The following is a 22,785-nucleotide window of genomic DNA, read 5'->3' on the forward strand; positions in this document are numbered from 1 at the left end:
TTGGTTCACTGAGAACGGAGCTGCTCGAGAGACATGGGAAAAAACCTATGTGCTGGCTGTCATGCAAAATGAAAACCAGTGGGTACAGTCACTATGAGCATTTCCTTTAGTGCCCAAAGTGCATAGTGGGCTGCCTAGAGCTATAATCCTGTGCCAGGACTACTATCAGATATCTTTTGGGTATCGAGTCTAAGCATAGAACTTTGGTTTTGTTGTTGGCAGTGACTTTTTTCTTCTGTGACATGGTTTTAGGGTTTGGTGTTAATGACTATGCACATCACTAACTTCATCTGCAGTTCCCAGGGGACACGTCATTGGATAATGCTGTCCCATACCTAGCAGGCTGGAATGAGTGACATGTCCAAAGCTGACCAGAAATGCTGGACCAGAAATGCCCAGTAACACTGTTCTGGGAGCAGTCTTCAGCTAATAGCCGGTGGGTGTTTGGGAACAAATACCCCACTGCTGCTTCTCCTGTTGGATGACCTGAGAATGTGTATTTTATACTGTTTCCCCATTTCCCCATGGTTTAGGCTGTAGTCACCCCCAACAGTAACTAGCTTGGCGTCATACCTTTGGTGACTTTTTTCCCTTCCCTCCCTCATTTCCTGCTCAGCTATTGGAGGTAAGGCAATGGGTTTTGCTCATTCCAAAGTACACTCTAGTATCTTGTAGTCATCACTTAAAAACTGCTGGGTTTGACACTGAGATACCACCTCATGCCAGTCAGAGTGGCTAAAATGAACAAATCAGGAGACTATACATGCTGGCGAGGATGTGGAGAAATGGGAACCCTCTTGCACTGTTGGTGGGAATGCAAACTGGTGCAGCTGCTCTGGAAAACAGTGTGGAGGTTCCTCAAAAAATTAGAAATAGATCTACCCTATGACCCAGCAATAGCACTGCTAGGAATTTACCCAAGGGATACAGGAGTGCTGATATATAAGGGCGCTTGTACCCCAGTGTTTATAGCAGCACTTTCAACAATAGCCAAATTATGGGAAGAGCCTAATGTCCATCAACTGATGAATGGATAAAGAAAATGTGGTTTATATACACAATGGAATACTACTTGGCAGTGAGAAAGAATGAAATCTGGCCATTTGTAGCAGCGTGGATGAACTGGAGAGTATTATGCTAAGTGAAATAAGTCAGGCAGAGAAAGACAGATATCATATGTTTTCACTCATATGTGGATCCTGAGAAACTTAACAGAAGACCATGGGGGAGGAGAAGCGGGGGGGGGGGGGAAGTTACATAGAGATAAGGAAGCAAATCATAAGAGACTCTTAAATACTGAGAACAAACTGAGGGTTGATGGGCAGGGGGGAGGGAGGGGAAAGTGGGTGATGGGCATTGAAGAGGGCACCTGTTGGGATGAGCACTGAATGTTGTATGGAAACCAATTTGACAATAAATTATATATATATTGAAAAAGTGCTGGGTTTGTTTGAAAACATTTTTTTAATGTTTATTTTTTGAGAGAGAGATAGAGTGTGAGTGGGGGTGGGGGGGGTGAGGGTAGGGGGATGGGGCAGAGAGAGAGGGAGACACAGAATCTGAAGCAGGTTCCAGGCTCTGAGCTGTCAGCCAGCACAGAGCCAGATGAGGGGCTCTAACTCACAAACCTGAGACGAAGTCGGCCGCTTAACTGACTGAGCCATCCAGGTGCCCCTGGGTTTGTTTTATTTTGTTTTGGTTTTGGTGAGGGTTGGGAGAAGTGCGGGGTGGAGGTACAGGGGTGTGAAGGTATGGGTTTCTGTTGACATCGGATTTCCCTGGCTCACTGTGGACTGTTAATTCATCAGTGTTGAGGGAATGAGAGTCCTTCTTGTCTACTAGTAATTGCATCACTTGGGAAAAATCTCCTCTGCTTGAAATACAGTTTTTCACAACCAGTCTTTTCCTCAGTTTTTGCAAAGCTGATCTGATGGCCTTGCTCAAGAGCATCTCCTCAGAAAAGCCCCGATGAGAAAAGCCATTTATTTAGCTTCCATTTCAATCAGGTACCAACACCCGCTTGCCCTTGTCCTCGTCCACTTTATTTCCCTCATCTGGGCAGTGGTGGGCACATACTGGCATGCAGTGGAGCCTTTAGGTGAGATGTAAGGGGTGACGCAGCTCTGCTCCGTGCTGTGTGTCGCCCTGAGCGGCAAGTTTAGGCAGCTTGCGACGTAGTAAGACAGCGGTGTCAGAGTATTATGAACATGTCAGGATGATGAATTTACTTTAACAATATTACCATTGGCGGCACACGCAATGCACTATATCTCAATCTGTCATTTTCCATGGTCATGTATTGTGTGGAATCAAGCTACTTTTTTTTCTTTTGGTATTGAGTGACGCTCCTAATGGTGGTGGTGAGAAAAGCAGAAGTGGATAATGATTTTGGGTAGCCTTGTTTGAGTTAACCGTTGTTGCCAGGAGACAGGGAGCTAAGGGGTGTGTGTGTGTGTGTCAGAGAGGGGGGGGGCAGAGGGAGACACAGAGAGAAGGAAGTGTGGGAGTAGAAACAGGGAAAGGGCGAAAGAGGGTGGAAGCAAGGTTATTATTAAAGCATTTAAGCCCTGGGGTAAAGTCTTTGTTAGGTCATCCAGGAGACCTTACAACATAAGGATTTACCTGTACTGCCTTCTCAGGGTCAGCTTGCTCAAAAACAGGGTGGGAAATTGGCACCTTTTATTTGCAGCCCCTATTTGGTTATCAACTTGGAAAATGATTTAACATGTCATGCTTTTCTCCATTGTTTTCAAGTCTGCCATGAACCCCCACTCACCCTGTGGCTGCTGGTCACTTCCTGGGGCTCTCAGACATGTCTCATTGATAGACTGCTGCTTCTCTGCACAAGGACAAGCAGAGAGTTTGATATAGATGAGGCATCCTTCCCATTTCCTGCCATATTCCCTTCTTCCCCTCCCAATTGCCAGCACCTCACAGTGGGGTATATTAGTGTACTTGACTTTCTTTGCTGGACAGTTGGGGAGACAATGAAAAGAAATTAAAAGAGGGGCACCTGTATGTCTCAGTTGGTTAAGCGTCCAACTTCAGCTCAGGTCATGATCTCATGTTTGTGAGTTCGAGCCCCACATCAGGCTTTCTGCTGTCAGTGCAGAGCCCACTTTGGACCCTCTGTCCCTCTCTCTCTGCCCCTCTCAAAAATAAATAAACATTAAAAAAGGGAAATTGAAAGGTAGGAGTTGAAAATTTATATCTGTGGGAATATACCCTTTTGGAGGATTTAAGAGGAAGAAATGCAAGAAATGAAATCCTTCACGGGAGAGTGCCTGTAGTAAGCTGAAAAACAGCTGCACAAAGATATGAGATCCTAATCCCTAGAACCTGTACATGTTCCCTTATAAAGAAAAAGTCTTTTCAGATGTAATTAGATTAAGGATCTTGACATAAGGAGATTATCCTGGATTTTCCAGGTGGGCCTTAAGTCTAGTCACAAGTGTGCTTCTAAGAGAGAGGCCAAAGGAGATTATGCACATATAGGAGAAGGGGGTGTGAAGAGGGAGGCAGAGATTGGAGGGATGTGGCTTTAAGCCAAGGGATACAGATAGCCACCAGAAGCTGGAAGAGGCAAGGAAACTGATGGGATTCTTGTATGGGTGTGTTCCTCATCTCAGAATCATTCCTGTTTCATATAATTCCTTCTCACTTCCCTCCTTGAGAGTATCTCCAGGTCTTGTTTGGGAGACCCCACACCTTTCTAGGAACTATTCCTCTTCCTTCCTTCGTCTGGGAGTCTGTTTCCCCAAGTCTGAGTGGTGGGGCCTAAAGTGATGGCACCCCACCATGGAAGATGTGATCGTAGATCTAAACACGATGGAACTGTCTAGATGGAGGTCAGATGAGGGTGGGGACTGTGATACCCCAAGTCTCCCACTGTGATCCAGACTGGACAGGGGTCTCCCTTTTGTGTCCTCTTTAAGATCTCACAACCAGAGTTGAGTTACTTCTATTTTGTCTCCCAAATTCACACACACACACACACACACACACACACACACACACACACATTCCTTTTATGGACAAACATGAATTCCCAGAGACAGTGCAGTTTAGACCCATAAGGAGAAGGAAAAAAAATCTCTAACTGCCTCATAATTTGTAACGTGTGGTGCTACCCATCGAGTCAGTCCACTACATATTGTGCCAAGCAGTGTTGGTTCCTTTTCTCCATTCTCCCTTTTATTTGTTTATTTATTTATTTAAAAATATTTATCTTTTTTTTTTAAAAAAAAGCTTATTTGTTTTGAGAGAGAGAGAGGGGAAGAGAGAGAGGGAGAGATAGCACAAGTGGGGGAGGGGCAGAGAGAGGGAGAGAGAGAATCCCAAGCAGGCTCTGCACTGTCAGGGCACAGCCTGATGTGGGGGTTAAACTCACAAACTGTGAGATCATTACCTGAGCCAAAATCAAATGTCTAACGCTTCATTGACTGAACCACCTGGGCACCCCTCATTTTCTCTTTTAAATCGTTCCCGTTAGGATCTACTGGGAACAAGTAGAGGGTCTAGTATCAGCCCATTTGGCTCTTAATGGGTCTCTTTAATCATCCAAAGGTTAGTATTCATATAATTGCCTTGCTAAGGGCTCAAAGTTTTATTCTAGTTTTTATATGACAGAAGGAAGGTAACTAACGTAACGTTGTATATCAACTATACTTCAATAAAGAAAAGGAAAGAAAAAGAATAAGGGGGCAAGTGATTTATGTTTCCATTTACTCAGTTGACTGGAACTGTGGGAGTCAGTTCAGAGGTTCAGGGAGAGAATAATTAGTCTCATTAAAGGAACAGAAAGAGGAAGGTCTGTTACGCTTAGAAGTTGTGTTGACAGTTGATCATTGTTGAGATTTAAGAGTGGACTAGACTCTCTCTTACCTTCTGGTTTTCTGGAAAGCAAAATGGAGCCCTAGTTGGGCTGTCTTCTGGAGTTCTCACCTAGAAAATGTTAGCTATGCGTAAGAGTTTCTTTCTCTTGACATATCTGCCGATATTGTTAGACTTTTTAATCTTTTGCCAGACTTCCAAATATGAAATAGTATCTTACTCTGGTTTTAATTTGCTTTTCTTTGGTTATTAGTGAGCTTAAACATCTTCTCATATGTTATTCAACCACTGGATTTTTTTCCTCTACAAATTGCTTGCTCAATAGCCATTGTTCTTTTTCTGTTTGTTCAGTTTAGGTTTCTCATGTTGATTTATATGATTCAAGATACAAATTGATGTTGAAACATCTTAAGAGTGATGTTATTAAGATAGAGATGTAGATATTCCTGGCTGTTACCCCCCCACCTCACAAGAAGACCAGGTAGAAGCTGTCCATGGACAAGATGAGACACCACTGTGAAGATCCTAGAATCTGGGAGTGAACCTGAAACACTCCCCTGGGCAAGAGAGACTGAGACAGACCACTTTAGAAGTGTAAGAGGAGCACTACCTTTTGACTGCATTGCCTCTCCCCTAGGCTGGCACAGCAAGAGGGTGCCCCAGGGTCAAGAGGGTGCCCCAGGCCTATGGTTTCTCTAGTGGGAAAAAGAGAGCCCAAGGTGTTCATTTAGCTCCCCAACATTACAAGATGCTTCCTGGGAGGCTCACTGGGCTTATCCTGTCCTGGACTCCTGGACTCGGAGTCCAGCCAGTAGCACAGCCTGAGGCCCTATCCAATAAGAGATTGTGGAGCATGCCCACAGCCCTGCTCGACTATGGAATCCAACCAGAGGTTGCGCTGTCAGAGAACACAGCCTATGACTCTGCTGGCCTAGAAGAGATTGCAGAGTCCCAACTGTGCCCACCCCCCAAGCCCAAGACCATAATACAGCCAGCAGATCTGCCCCCACCCAGCAGCCCCACTTGAACCATGTATGGAACCACAAAAGACCCTAAGTAGCCAAAGCAGTCTTGAGAAAGAGCAAAGCTGGAAGCATCATACTTCCTGATTTCAAGCTATCCTACAAAGTTATCAATCAAACAGCATGGTACTGGCATAAAAACAGACTCATAGAACCAATGAACCAGAATAGAGAGTCCAGAAATAAACCCACACATATTAGGTCACCTAATATTTGACAGGGGAGCCAAGAATACTTAATGAGGTAAAGATAGTCTCTTTAATAAATGGTGTTGGGAAAATAGGATATTGACATGGAAAAGAATAAAATTCTGTTCATTCCTTATCTTTCACAACTCACAAAAATTAGCTCAAAATGGATTAAAGACTTAAATGTAAGACCCCCAAATCATAAAACTAGTGGAAAACATAGGAGGTAAGTTCCTTGACATTGGTCTTGCCATTGATTTTTTTTAGATATGACACCAAAACCACAAGCAATAAAGACAAAAATAAACAAGTGAGACTGCATCAAACTAAGAAGCTTCTGTACAGCAAAAGAAATGATCAACATGAAAAGGCAACCTATGGAATGAGAGAAAATGTTTGCAAATCATATATCTGATGGGGGGTTAATATCCAAAATATTTGCCCAATATGGCAAAACCCCAAAATAATCCAATTTAAAAAATGGACAGGGGCACCTGGGTAGCTCAGCTGGTTGGATGTCTGACTGTTGATTTTGGCTCAAGCCATGATCTCATGGTTTGTGAGACTGAGCCCCACATCAGGCTCCATGGTGGTAGCACAGAGCCTTCTTGGGATTCTCTGTCTCCCTTGCTCTCTGCCCCTCCCCTGCCCCTCCTCTCAAAAATAAATTAAAAAGAAATGAAGGATCTGAATAGACATTTTTCTAAAGAAGATACACAAATGGCTAACAGGTACATGAAAAGGTGTTTGGTATCACTAATTATCACAGAAATACATATCAAAACCACAAGTACATCTATTAGAATGGTTATCATCAAAAAGACAAAAAATCACAAGTGCTAGTGAGGATGTGGGGAAAGGGAACTTGTGCACTCTTCCTGGAAATGTAAATTGGTACAGCCACTCTGGAAAACAGTATGGAGGTTCTTCAAAAACTTAAAAATAGAACTACCATATGATCCAGTAAACCCACTTCTGAGTCTATATCTGAGGGAAATAAAATTGTTTTGTAGAGATATCTACACTCTCAGGTTCATTGAAACATTTACAATAGCCAAGACATGGAAACAGCCTAATTGTCCATTGAAGACTGAATGAATAAAGAAAATGTGGTGTGTGTGTGTGTGTGTGTGTGTGTGTGTAATATTATTTAGCCATAAATGACAGTATGGATGAATCTTGAGGGCATTATGCTAAGTGAAATAAGGCAGAGAAAGACAAATACTACATGATATTACTTATATGTGGAATCTAAAATATATGGATCTCCTAGAAACAGAGTAACTTGGTGGGTGCCAGGGATAGGAGTGGGGTTGGGGAAATGGGTGAAGATGGCCAAAGAGTATAAACTTTTGGTTATAATATGAATAAATTCTGGGGATCTAATGTACAGCATGGTGGCTATAGTTAACAGTGCTATATTGTGTTCTTGAAAGTTGCTAATAGGGTAGATTTTAAAAGTTCTTAGCATACACAAAGATGATATTTATGTGAGGTATTAACTAACTTTATTGTGGTCATCATTTTTCAATGTATATTATCAAATCATGTTGTATACCTTAAACTTATACAATATTATATGTCAATAATATGTCAATAAAACTAGGGGAAAAAGAAATGGCTTCTCTCAGTCCGTGGCTTATTTTTTCACTTTATTTATTTGTGTATTTATGTATTTATTTTTGCCAGATGGGGTTTTAACCATTAATGCAACTGAATTTATCAGTCTTTTTCTTTGTGGTTTGGCTTTTTCCATTTTATTGAAGAAATACTTTCTTGCTCTCAGATCATAATGATGTACTAGTATATCTCTCTGTGGAAGTTTTAGATTTTTAAATCATGTTTATGTCTTTTAATACATGTGGAATTTAGTTTTTATATACAGTATGAAGTAGGGATCTAAATTGTGTATACATTTACATTTGGAGTTCATTGTTTTAGCATTATTTAGTTTAATTATAATACCACCTTTGTTTACAGGCATGCCTCAGAGATGTTGTAGGTTCAGTTCCAGACCACTGTGTTGAAGCTAGTATTGCAATAAAGTGAGTCAAGTGAATTTTTTAATTTCCCAGTGCATATAAAAGTTATGTTTATACTATACTGTAGTTTACCAAGGATTCTGTGTAAAAAAAACAATGTACATACCTTAGTTAAAAACACTTTATTGCTAGAAAATGCTAACCACCATCTGAGCTTTTAGTGAGTTATAGTCTTTTTGTGGTGGAAGGTTTTGCCTTAATGTTGATGACTGCTGACTGATCAGGGTGACTGACCAACCTTGCTGAAGGTTGAGGTGGCTGTGGCAATTTCTTAAAAAAAGATAACAATGAAGTTTGCTGCATCAATCGCCTCTTCCTTTCATGAAACATTTCTCTGGAGCATGTGATGCTATTTGATAGCATTTTACCCACAGGAGAACTTCTTCAAAACTGGAGTCAGTCCTCTCAAACCCTGCTGCTGCTCTATCAACTAAGCTTATGTAATGCTCTAAATCTTTTATTGTCATTTCTTCACCAGGAGTAGATTCCATCTCAAGAAGTCACTTTCTTTGCTCATTCCTAACAAGCAACTCCTCATCTGTTAAAAGCTTTATCATGAGATTACAGCAATTCGGTCATCTCTTCAGGCTCCACTTCTGATTCTAGTTCTCTTGCTGTTTCCACCTCATTTGCAGTTACTTCCTCCACTGAAGTCTTGAACCCCTCAAAGTTCTCCATGAAGGTTGGAATCCCCTTCTTCCAAACTCCTGTTAATGGTGATATTTGGACCTCTTCCCATGAACCACAAGTGTTCTTAATGGCATCTAGAATGGTAAAAGATTTCCAGAAGGTTTTCAATTGGTAGTTGTGGTAACTGTGGTGCCTATAGTCTTACAAAATGTATTTCTTAAATAATAAGATTTGAAAGTCAAAATTACTGCTTGATCCATGGGCAGCAGAGTGGATGTTGTGCTAGCAGGCATGAAAATAGTGCTAACCTTGTATATCTCCATCAGAGCTCTTGAGTGGCCAAGTAAATGTCAATGAGCAGTAATGAAGGAATTTTGAGAGGAATCTTTTTTTTCTGAGTAGTAGGTCTCAATAGGGGCTCAAAAGATTCAGTAAACCATTTGGTAAGCAGATGCACTGTGATCCATGCTTTCTGGTTCCATATACAGAGCACAGGCAGAGTAGATTCAGCCTAATTACTGAGGGTGCAAAGATCTTCAGGATAGTAAATGAGCATTGGCTTCAACTTAAAGTCACCAACTGCATTAGCCCCTAATAAGAGTCAGCCTGTCCTTTGAAGCTTTGAAGCCAGGCAATGACCTTTCCCCCCTTGCTGTGAAAGTTCTGGATGGCATCTTCGTCCAATATAAAGTTGTTTTGTCTACATTAAAAATCTGTTGTTTAGTGTAGCCACCTTCATGAATGCAGGTCTTCTGGATGGCTTGCTACAGCCTCTCCATCAGAGCTTGCTGCTTCACCTTGCACTTTGGTGTTGTGGAGGCGGCTTCTTTCCTCAAGCCTCATGAACCAAACTCTGCTGGCTTGAAACTTTTCTTCTGCAGTTTCCTGACCTCTCTCAGCTTTCAGAGAACTGAAGAGAATTAGGGCCGTGCTCTGGATTATGCTTTGGCTTAAGGGAATGTTGTAGTTGGTTTAATCATCTATCCAGACCAAACTTCCTCCATATCAGCTGTTTTGCTTTCTGTCATTCATGTGTTCACTGGAGTAGCACTTTTAATTTCCTTCAGTAATTTTTCCTTTGCGTTTACAACTTGGGTATCTGTTTGGCTCAAGAGGCCTAGCTTATAGCCTATCTTGGCTTTTGACATACCTTCCTCACTAAACTTAATTATATCTAGCTTTTGACCTAAAGTTGAGAGACGACTCTTCCTTTCACTTGAACACTTAGAGGTCGTTGTAAAGTATTAGTTGGCTTAATGTCAATATTGTTGTGTCTCAGGGAGTGGGGAGGCCTGGGAGAGGGTGGGTGAAGGGCAGGCGGTGGCACAGTCAGAGCATTTATTAATTTATTAATTAAGCTTTCTGTCTTATATGGACATGGTTTGCCATGAGGTAGCATCAAATATCACAGATCACAGCTCACCATAACAAATATAATAGTGGAAAAGTTTGAAATATTGAAAGAATTACCAAAACGTGACACAAAGACATGAAGTGAGCAAACACTGTTGGACAAATGGTGCCAATTAGACATGCTTGAGGCAGGATTGCCACAGACCTTTAATTTGTAAAAAATGCAGTTTCTAAGCACAATAAAATGAGATATGCCTGTGTGTGTGTATTTATATTTATAAAATACCATATATAAAGTGTCCATTGATCTATTCATCTATTTCTGCTATAATACTGTTATAATAATTAGAACTTAACAATAGTAAGCCTTCATAGCTAGAAGAGTAAAATCCCCCTCCTCTACCTTCTTCAAAATTGACCCAGCTATCTTTGACTCTTTACCATATTTTTGCATGATTTAGCATAACTTAGAACATACGTGTACAATTTCATAACCTGCCATTTTCCACTTAACTTGATAACAGAAGATTTAAAAATGTTATTAAAACTTTTACCAAATTTTAAGATTGCTCATACTATTCCCTGTGTGTTGCATCATATTTTATTTAGCCATTCCCATGTTTCTGGACATCTAATTTATTTCCATGTTTTCTCATTATAAATGCTAACACTGTTGCAAATATTTTTATGCATAAAGGGTTTTCCATCTTCAGGATGATTACATTAGAGTATATTCTCACAAATGGAATACAATTGATAATTTGATTTTCAAAAGAATTTTACATTCTCTCCAGGAAGTTTTGAGGCTCTACATGTAACCAGATCTTCACTGGCCTTAGGTAATCTCATTTTTAAAATGACAGAAAATCTCATCCGATTTAATACTTTTGCCTCTAGCTGGTCCTGAAGAGGTAATTTTCTAGAGACACTGAGTGATATTCCTAAATAATGAGGAAGAAATGGGCTAGCAATAATTATTTGCATGGAGATGGCATTTGAAGGAGGGAGAGAAGAGGGGCTTACAGAAATTAATCCTAGGGTAGCTCGTTTTTAAAGTTTAAAAATTTTAATTTTTAAAAAATGTTTATTTCTTTATTTTGAGGGAGAGAGAGAGAGAGAGAGAGAGAGAGAACAAGCAGAGGAGGGGCAGAGAAGGAGAGAGAGAGAGAATCCCAAGCTGATAGCACAGAGACTGACATGGGGCTTGAACCCATGAACCATGAGATCATGACCTAAGTTGAGAGCACAAGTCAGATGCTTAACTGACTGAGCCACCTAAGTGCCCCTAGAGTGTCTCTTTTGGTTTGGTGTCAGGAAGAGGGTATTTCTGTTGGCTTTACTAACTATACACTCATTTCTTCCTCATGTCCCTGATTCCATATGCAGATTTTAGAATAAAGTGGCTTTTTGACAGATTATTTAAATCCTAGTGAGGTAGAACAGTATTCAGATTGTTTATAATGACTATAATCAGTGGCAAATTAGTTCAGCCTGTCTCAGTTCATTCTCTCTGACAGCTTCATGTTTATTTCACACTATAGAGGATGAAAAAGAAAACATATATAAAGGAGAATTGTTTCATTGTCATTTAATTATATGAATACTAACATAATCAAGAATGTGTTTAGGACTCTGTCCCAGACACAAAAGGAAACTGAACCTTAAAGACCAAGCCAATTAGATCTTTTTAGGAAGTTTGGTTTACTATATTTGTTTCCTACATAATAGTTTCTTTTTGTATTGAGTTCTGTCAAATTGATAGTTTTCTAGATGGAAATTTAGGAAATAGACAAGTCATGGTAACTGCAAACCATCCATGATTTCTTGACCTTTGGAATGTAGTGTATGAGATACCGTATCTTCTCGTCATGAGTTTGATGAATCATGCACTTTTACCTATTATTGCAATTAAAAAGTTAAGAATACATTAGATCTCCAGAACTTCAGTCATTGAAACATCATCACCTTTGATCAACATTTCCAATTTCCCCTTCTGGCAACCACTGTTCCACTCCCTGCTTCTATGAGTTTGACTATTTTACAAGCCTTTTTTTTTTATAAATTTTTTTTTTACATTTATTTATTTTTGAGACAGAGAGAGACAGAGCATGAATGGGGGAGGGTCAGAGAGAGGGAGACACAGAATCTGAAACAGGCTCCAGGCTCTGAGCTGTCAGCACAGAGCCCGACGCGGGGCTCGAACTCATGGACCGCGAGATCATGACCTGAGCCGAAGTCGGCCGCTTAACTGACTGAGCCACCCAGGCGCCCCTGAGTTTGACTATTTTAGATTTGACATATAAACGAGATCATGCAATGTTTGTCTTTCTGGATCTGCTTTATTTCACTTAGCATAATGTCTTCCAGTTTCATCCATGTTGTTGCAAATGGCAGGGTTTTCTTATTTTTTTTAAATGTTTATTTTTTTAGTTTGTTTTGAGAGAGAGAGAGTGCGCATGGCAAAAGGAGAGAGAGAGAGAGAGAGAGAGAGAGAGAGAGAGAGAGTCCCAAGCAGGTTCTGCACTGCAGCACAGAGCCTGACATGAGGTTGGAACTCATGAACCATGAGATCATGACCTGAGCCAAAATCAAGATGCTTAACCCACTGAGCCACCCAGGCACCCCGAGGGTTTTCTTCTTTTTACAGGCTGAATAACATTTTATTGTTATTTATATATACCACATTTTCTTTTTTTTTTTAATTTATTGTCAAATTGGTTTCCATACAACACCCAGTGCTCATCCCAACAGGTGCCCTCCTCAATACCCATCACCCACTTTCCCCTCTCCCCACCCATCAACTCTCAATTTGTTCTCAGTATTTAAGAGTCTCTTATGGTTTGCCTCCTTACCTCTATGTGACTTTTTTCCCCCACTTCTCCTTCCCCATGGTCTTCTGTTAAGTTTCTCAGGATCCACATGTGAGTGAAAACATATGATATCTGTCTTTCTCTGCCTGACTTATTTCACTTAGCATAATACTCTCCAGTTCATCCACGCTGCTACAAATGGCCAGATTTCATTCTTTCTCACTGCCAAGTAGTATTCCATTGTATATATAAACCACAACTTCTTTATCCATTCATCAGTTGATGGACATTTAGGCTTTTCCTAATTTGACTATTTGACTATTGTTGAAAGTGCTGCTATAAACATTGGGGTACAAGTGCCGCTATGCATCAGCACTCCTGTATCCCTTGGGCAAATTCCTAGCAGTGCTATTGCTGGGTCATAGGGTAGATCTATTTTTAATTTTTTGAGGAACCTTCACGCTGTTTTCCAGAGCGGCTGCACCAGTTTGCATTCCCACCAACAGTGTAAGAGGGTTCCTGTTTCTCCACATCCTCGCCAGCATGTATAGTCTCCTGATTTGTTCATTTTGGCCACTCTGACCGGCATGAGGTGGTATCTGAGTGTGGTTTTGATTTGTATTTCCCTGATGAGGAGTGACATTGAACATCTTTTCATGTGTCTGTTGGCCATCTGGATGTCTTCTTTGGAGAAGTGTCTACTCATGTTCTGCCCATTTCTTCACTGGATTATTTGTTTTTTGGGTGTGGAGTTTGGTGAGTTCTTTATAGATTTTGGATACTAGTCCTTTATCCAATATGTCATTTGCAAGTATCTTTTCCCAATCCGTCGGTTGCCTTTTAGTTTTGTTGATTGTTTCTTTTGCAGTGCAGAAGCTTTTTATCTTCATGAGGTCCCAATAGTTCATTTTTGCTTTTAATTCCCTTGCCTTTGAAGATGTGTCGAGTAAGAAATTGCTGCGGCTGAGGTCAGAGAGGTTTTCCTGCTTTCTCCTCTAGGGTTTTGATGGTTTCCTGTCTCACATTCAGGTCCTTTATCCATTTTGAGTTTATTTTTGTGAATGGTGTAAGAAAGTGGTCTAGTTTCATTCTTCTGCATGTTGCTGTCCAGTTCTCCCAACACCGTTTGTTAAGGAGACTTTTTTCCATTGGATATTTTTTCATGCTTTGTCAAAGATTAGTTGGCCATACATTTGTGGGTCCAATTCTGGAGTCTCTATTCTATTCCATTATACCACATTTTATTTATCTATTCTTCCTTTGATGGATACTTAGGTTGTTTTCATATCTCAGGTATTGTGACTAATCCTGCAATGAACATAGAAGAATGGATATCCCTTTGAGATAGTGATATCATTTCCTTCAGGTACATATACAGAAGTAGGATTGCTGGACCATTTGGTAATTCTATTTTTAATTTTTTGGGGAACCTCCGTCTTGTCCTTGGTGGCTGCACCAGTTTGTGTTCCCACCAACAGTGTGCAAAGGTTCCCTTTTCTCCACAGCCTCACCAACACCTGTTATCTCTTGTCTTTTTGATAATTGCCATTCTAACAGGTGTGTGGTGTTGTCTCATTGGAACAACATGGTCTGCAGTTAACATACTGTATTGTATACTTGAAGTTTGTTAAGAAGGCAGTTTCTGAAGTTTTCTCACTATATTAGTTCTCATTTAATAAAAAAGAAAGAGAAGGAAAGCAGTAACTGGAGTGATGGGTATGTTAATTAGCTTGATTGTGGTGATCATTTCACAGTGTATACAATGCTTTGCTATTAAAACATCAAGTTGTACACTTTAAATACATACAATTCCTATGTGTCAATTATACCTTGATAAAGGTGAAAAATAATTTAAAACTCAAAGCAAGAAAAGGTTAAGAATAATTTTAATATACCCACATATTTGCCTCTTGATGATCTACTTGAGTACTTCTAGGAGTTATTCCAACAGATGTTTAGTTCTGGGTCTGTCTTATACCTTCTAGGTGGTGTCTCTGATTAATGCAAAGAAATGTTGGTATTCACATAAATAGAACACAAATAGAAAGAAATATCTATTAATAGAAATTATGTACAATTTTCTTCTAAAAATCTGGTTCCACCAAGAGAATGTGGGTATCTACATTCACCAACACAGGAAAACAAACCTTTACCAAACCCATATGCACAAGGAGAATTATAGTGAAGGTCTGCCTACATCAAAGACTGTCTGTGTTTGTCACCTGGCACCACTAACATATCAGCTGTATGATCTTAATCAAGTTTCTTAACTTTATGTGCCCTGTGGTTTCCTCATCTTTAAAATGAAGTTGTAAAGATGAAATGAGTTAACATGTATAAATTGTTTGCACCTGTAAGTAGTTGGTAAATGTTGGCTATTATTACTAGTTTGTATCTGGAACCCTGGGCAAAGTCCAAAGGCAGTGAATACTTTGGGTCTCAGGGAGACTTCTTGGGCCTTTGTTCCGAAAATTCCAGAAATGCTAGTGACACAGGTTGTGCTCCCTGGAAGCAGCTTCTAAAATGGGGATTAGCATGGTAATTTGAAACTCTTCAAGAGATCATCATCTGTGGAAGGGAATAAAGCAGAACTGGGGAGAGGTGGTTTCTGTTTTCCCTGATTAGATCTTGACTGATAAATATATACCTTTTCCCTCCTCCAATTAGCAAGAAAACTCCATGAAGTCAGGGGCTCTGTTTTTGCACCTGGATCTAGCACAGAGACTGGAAGGAATTTCAACAGCACTGTAGCCATTCTGAGTCCTGGACTCATTGGCAGCCCCTATCACCATCCAGACTTTTCTGTGAAACCTCAGATGCCAACATAACACATTCTGAAGACAATTTCAGTCTTTCTAACTCTCTCATTCCTTTACTTTCACTGCAGTTCAAAAACAGTATAGAAAATGAAAAAGCAGAATTTATAGGTCTGTTTTTTATAGTAAGCTTTAATTGGAAGTAATATAATGCTGTGTATTTCTTCTCTATTCCTTGCCCCTCTCCCCTCCTCCTTCCTTCCTTGCATCTCCGCCTCCTTCTTCTCCTCCCCCCTCCTCCTTTATTTTGCCATGGCTGCCTGGAAGCCTAGAGCCAAATCTTTCACCTGAATATGGTGGCTGTTTCAATCACCTTTTTTTTTTTTTTTAAATTAAATACCTGTTTATTTACATGGCTACTAGAGACCAGGTACTAGAGATGCCAGGAGAAGATGTGACTCCTGCCCTCCAGGAATGCTAATAGAAGAAACAGACATGTGAGTACACATGCTATAATGAAACCAAGTGTAGGAGCTCTCTTGGAATGCAGCAGAAGGCCTGACTAATTCCGTGGGGGTATAGGTAAGCTATCACAGAGGGTTTGCATCTTGAAGGATGGATAGAATTTCTTCAAGTGGACAGGGAGAGGTAAGGCATTCCCAGTAGAGGAAACAGCAAGGAGTAGGAGAGAGTTTCTGGGTCCTTAAATAGGCTGCCACAGCTCGGGCTTGGAGGGCTATGTGGATCAGGGCTGATCTCAGTGGGAAGAGTCAGCCAACCAGATCATAAGGGCCCTAAGGCTTTTGTCAAGGAGTTCAGCCATCACCCTGTGGTGGTGACAAACCTCTGAAGGGTTGAAGTAGGTGAGCACCATTATGTAATTTTCATATGTACATATAATTTGTATATTTTATACAGATAGTATAAATAGATCTGAGAGGTCTGAGACCAGAGGCTCTCACAATTATTTAGGCAAGAAACAATGCCTGGCATAAGGGATGGTTTTGGGCTTGGAGATAAGGATATAGATTAACATGTGTAAGAAGGTAAGACTGATAGGAGTTGTGGGTAAGAGTGAAAATTCTGGAGCTGGGCTGCCTGGGTTTGAATCTTAGTTCCACCTCTTAGTAGCTGTGTGACCTTGTTACTACTTAAGCTTGGTGCTTCAGTTTTCTTCTCATACCCTCCTCATACCCTACTGTAAGATATTACTTAATACATTAAAAAAACCACAACAACTTAGAGAGGTATTGGCATATAGGAAATTATATTGGGTGAGGCAGGGATGGAATTAGGATGACACCAGATGTTGGCTTGGATGACAAGATAATGGGAGTCTTGTTAATTGAGGAAAAAAGAAAAGAGAAGGAATAGCATGTTGGAGGCAGGGTAGCTTGAGTTTAGTTTTGGCTTTCTGCATTTGAGAGGAATCTCAACTGTAAATTGTGCACTGATCTAAGCCAGTTCAATTTGCAAAGCTATTAGGTTCTTTTTGGTTGATATAGTAAGGACCCAAAAATCTAAGATGGATGAGGGTCAGCTATTCTATAGACTGATATCAGGTCACACTGGTAGCAAGTTTTAGAGCAATTTCTTCCATGCACACAGACTTTTATATTTAAGGTGGGCATTTATTGGCAAGAAGGCACAAAATAATTAATATAAGCTGTTTTGTAAGGTTGATAGAGTCATTGTCCTCTGTCCCGTTAGCTGTCACAATGCCATCTCCATAAGAGGTTCAGCTGTGGCAGATACATGAAGCAACAAGCCCTTAGTTCCAGTGGCTGGAGAGAGGACTATTGAGGTATAAAATCTCAACCACTGTCCATAAAGGTTCATACTCTAGGTTCTGCTGTCTCCTTAAACCTTACCCTTGTGAGGGAGGAGAGTGTTTTGAATGTATTTTATTCAATAAATATCAATGAAATAGTACTCATTTCTCCATCAAGAGAGCTTATTTCTGACTTCCTTTGGGCTACTCACTTAACCAGTGAAACTCATTTTTTAAATATTCATTATGCTAATTAGTGAACTCTGGTGTTGATGGAAGATAAAGATAAGAGAAGCATGTGTAATAGTCACAGCTGGAGCTGGGCTTCATGACTGGAGCACTAGCTGACCACCCTTAGGACATGGATTCCTGGTTAGGTTAATTGGTAATACCTAAGGTGCAACTTAAATTTACCAACGTGGATATATAGGTATCTCTGTCTATGCTGGGGCATGTTAAAGTACAAATGCCATAGTTCAAATCCAATAGGCAATAAGATATATGTAAGAGTGGGGCTCAGGGGAAAAATCTGAATTGGAAACTTATTTTTGGTTGGCATATTTATTCCTCCCCCTTATTTTTTATAACACCGCTTTCCTCTTTTCATTCTTTTTGTTGTTGTTGCTGCTTAAGATGAGTTTTTATTTTTTATTTATTTATTTTTGAATTTCTTTTTTTTTTTTTTTTAAATTTATGTCCAAATTAGTTAGTATATAGTGCAACAATGGTTTCAGGAGTAGATTCCTCAGTGCCCCTCCTTTTTTCATTCTTATTTCATGAACCATTTCTTATGTATCTTTATTCTTCCCTGTAAGTCACTTTAAATCCTTTTTGGACATTGGAGTGTATAAATATCAATAAATAAGACTTCCCCTTCCATATCACTTGTTTTAAATTTCTACTAAGAACGATTTCTTCTGCAACTGACTTTTAAAACCATGTGCAAGATATTTATTGTCCCTTTTATTTTTGTCACTTTCTTTAAATTACTTCAAATTTTAGGTCAATTTCAGATTTGGACATATACACACACCTTTTTTGTTGTTTCGAACCTTTTTTTATTTTGTTGCTCCTATCAGAAACACCTCACAATAATGAAACTGATGCATTTTGCCATTCAGTTGAGAAAAGCAAGGTTTTATTCTTCGTATTTTTAGGCAAGGATATAAACCTTAAATTTTCCATTACTGCTTCCTTCACATAAGTGACTCTCCCCAATTGCTAGTCATCAATTTAAATGTCACTGCTAGTTACATGGTGATGATATTTTTATATTACATACTGAAAGGAGCAATAACTATTTTGATTTAGTGATATTTTAGGGATATTTTCTTTTATAGGCTTGGAAAAAATTTTATTTTATATAACAAACATGAAAGTGACCAAATCCTAAGTATTTGGTCCCCCAAACTATCACAAAGTTAACACACGTGTATTTCTTACCCTGGTCAAAAAATAGAACATCACCAGTACCTCTACATCCCCCTTTATATCTCCTCCATATCAACAGCTCCCCTTTCTACTAGAAACATTTGTGTACAAGCATTGGTATGAACATATGTACTAGAAACATTTGTGTACAAGCATTGGTATGAACATATGTTTTCATTTCTCTTTGGTAAATGCCTAGGAGTAGAATGGCTGGGCTCTATTTTAGGTGTATGTTTAACTTTAAGTAAGTGACCGACTGTTTTCCAACAGTTGTACCATTTTGCATTCCCACCAGCAGTATATGAGAATTCCAGTTGTTCTACATATTCTCCAACACTTGTATTTTGGGTTCCTGGACCCAATGTCAACATGAGTTGGGGAGTTTCCACCAAGCAATTCTTGCACTCTAGCACTCTAACTGCAACCTATGATTCAACTTAATTCTGACCCTGTTTACCTGGAGATAGTGTCAGATTCCACAGGTTCAGTCCTACAAGACTGCCTCTCCCCAACTTCACATGCCAATCACAAGCTCCAGGTTGTTACCTGTGCTTCTGACCCACTAGCTATGGATTGGGGGGTTTCAACAACTTCCTCCTTGGGTTTGATTAATTTGCTACAGTGGCTCCTAGAATTCAGATAATTCTCTTCTCTTCTCTTCTCTTCTCTTCTCTTCTCTTCTCTTCTCTTCTCTTCTCTTCTCTTCTCTTCTCTTCTTTCTTTCTCTTCTCTTCTCTTCTCTTCTAAATATGAAATTTATTGTCAAATTGTTTTTCATACAACAACCAGTGCTCATCCCAATAGGTGCCCTCCCCAACACCCATCACCCTCCCACCCCCCATCAACCCTCAGATTTTTCTCAGTTTCTAAGAGTCTCTTATGTTTTGGCTCCCTCTCTCTCTAACCTTTCTTTCTTCTTCTTCTTTTTTTTTTTTTCCTTCCCCTCCCCATGGTCTTCTGGTAAGTTTCTCAGGATCCACATATGAGTGAAAACATATGGTATCTGTCTTTCTCTGTATGACTTATTTCACTTAGCATAACACTCTCCAGTTCCATCCACGTTGCTACAAATGGCCAGATTTCATTCTTTCTCATTGCCACGTAGTATTCCATTGTGCATATAAACCACAATTTCTTTATCCATTCATCAGTTGATGGACATTTAGGCTCTTTCCATAGTTTGGCTATTGTTGAAAGTGCTGTTATAAACATTGGGGTACAACTGCCCTATGCATCAGCATTCTTGTATACCTTGGGTAAATTCCTAGCAGTGCTATTGCTGGATCATAGGGTAGGTCTATTTTTAATTTTTTGAGGAACCTCCACACTGTTTTCCAGAGTGGCTGCACCAGTTTGCATTCCCACCAACAGTGCAAGAGGGTTCCCATTTCTCCACATCCTCACCAGCATGTGTAGTCTCCTGATCTGTTCATTTTAGCCACTCTGACTGGCGTGAGGTGGTATCTGAGTGTGGTTTTGATTTGTATTCCCTGATGAGGAGTGACGTTGAGCATCTTTTCATGTGCCTATTGGCCATCTGGATGTCTTCCTTAGAGAAGTGTCTATTCATGTTTTCTGCCCATTTCTTCACTGGATTATTTGTTTTTCGGTTGTGGAGTTCGGTGAGCTCTTTATAGATTTTGGATACTAGCCCTTTGTCCGATATGTCATTTGCAAATATCTTTTCCCATTCTGTTGGTTGCCTTTCAGATAATTATTTTCTTACTAGATTACTGGTTTATCATAAAAGGAAATAATTCAGGAATAGCCAGATGGGAGAGATGCATGGGGCAAGGTGTGGGGAAAGGGACACAGAGCTTCCATGCCTCTCCAGGTGCACTGCTCTCCCTGCATCTCCACACTCACCAATCTGGAAGCTCTCTGAACCCTGTCTTTGGGGTTTGTATGGAGGCTTCATTGCATAGGCATGGTTGAGTAAATCATTGATTATTGGCAATTGATTCAGTCTCCAGACTCTCTCCCCACTACCTCCCATCAGGAGGGTGGGACTGTAAGTTCCAATTCTCTAATTACATAGATGGTTGTCCTGACAACCAGCCCCCATCTCTAGGTCCAAAAATCACCTCATTAACATAATGAAAGACACCTTGATTACTTTCATTACTTAGAAATTCTAAGGGTTTTAGAAGCTCTGTGCTAGAACAGGGGACAAAGACCAAATATATATTTCTTATTATAAATCACAGTATCACAATGTTAGTAAGGGCATTCTTAAGTTTTTTACATTCTAGTGTATGTGTAGTGGTATCTCAATGTGGTTTGAATCTCATTGTGGTATCTTGTCAGAGCTGTCAGCTAAGGACCTAGCTTGGGAACAAATCTTGTAGAGTTTGGGTGCTGGCCTCCTGGGTATTGTATATACACAAAATCAACAGCTGATTAGCACAATGACTCCAAATGATGGATTGGTCTTTTTATTTTTATTTTTTTTTGCCATCAGTTCCAGTGACCAGTTTGTGGGATTTGTGCATCTTATTCCTACAGCCTTAGGCTCTGCCACATTAGGGGTATTATTCCAAGGTCTGATTCAGGGTTGGTAACACTTTTGCCAGAGATAGAGTATGGGTTCCACTAAATTTTGCAGAACCACAAAATGGGGTCCTTTGCCAGTAGGATAAGAGCTGCATTAGTAGGGAAAGCCTGGTGGAAGCTTTTGAGATTGTCCCCTTTCCCATGGCCAACATAGTAAATTAAAAGTCGTTTCACATCCTGGGCATCAGGGAAGAAATTAATGCCACCATTAAAAACCTTAAAAGATAAAAGGGTGATAGTTCCCATCATATTTCTATTTAATTAATCAGTTTTTCTCCACAAAAACCAGACAGATCCTGATGATGATAATAGGCAAACTACCACAAATTAACCAAGTTGCATCTGTAGTTGCAGCTGCTGTGCCAGATATGGCACCTTTTCTAGAGTAGGTTAACAAAGCTTTACGTAGTTAATATTTGATGACCAGTGATCTGGCAAATATTCTTTCAGTTTTTCTCAGGAAGAATCAGTAGTAATTTGCAGGCATATGGGATAGACATCAGAATGGTCTTGACCCAGGAAGATGTTAGTTCTCTCATGTTTAGTCATAATATAATCCAAAGAGCTCTGGCCCACCTGGGTACTCTTCAGAACATTATATTGATCTACTGTATCAGTGACATTGATTAATTTTGCTGGATGAGCCATAAGTGACAAGAATGTTGGAAACCTTTGTAAGATACATACACTCCAGAGGATGGGGGATAAACTTGATGGAGAGTCAGACATCTGTCACATCAGTAAAGTTTTAGAAAAAGTATTATGATCTGGGTCATGCCAGGGAATTCTCTTTGAAGTAAATGACATGTTATTACAACCTCTACTTTCAATCATGAAGCAGCAACTTAGGTCTTCTTTATGTTGTCGAGGCAGAATATTCTTCATTGAGGAATACTGCTTTGACCCATTTGTTGAGTAACACAGAAGAAGGCCTCCAGTTTTGAGTGTGGCCCAGGGCAGGAAAGAGTCTCACACTTGATAGATTACTGATGAGTCTACTCAACTCATGACTTGGATTTGACAGATCTAGGTCCAGGATGGGCAACTCAGGCTTCATGCTCACATGATAAAGATGAAACCTCTGACTGTGGTGCACCATGTGACCATGAAGTATGAACTCAGTGAGAGGTACCAGTGCAACAGTGGTGGATGACATGGATGTTGGGCCACCTGCTCATGTAGCTTATTTGTGCCCTTGGCCCTGTTCATGCCTGATTCCAGATGTAGCACTACATCTTTGGACTGGATTACAGTTGGTCCTGATTGACCCAGCTTGTACTTCATGGAGAATTCATTATGATTAGCTGATGAAGAAGGAAAGAGGCTGAATTTGTTCCATAGATGGTTTGGTTCAGGATGTGAGTGTAAACCAAAAATGGACTGCAGCTATATCATA

The sequence above is a fragment of the Panthera tigris genome, chromosome B1, assembly GCF_018350195.1.
Source record: "Panthera tigris isolate Pti1 chromosome B1, P.tigris_Pti1_mat1.1, whole genome shotgun sequence".
Lineage (NCBI taxonomy): Eukaryota > Metazoa > Chordata > Mammalia > Carnivora > Felidae > Panthera > Panthera tigris.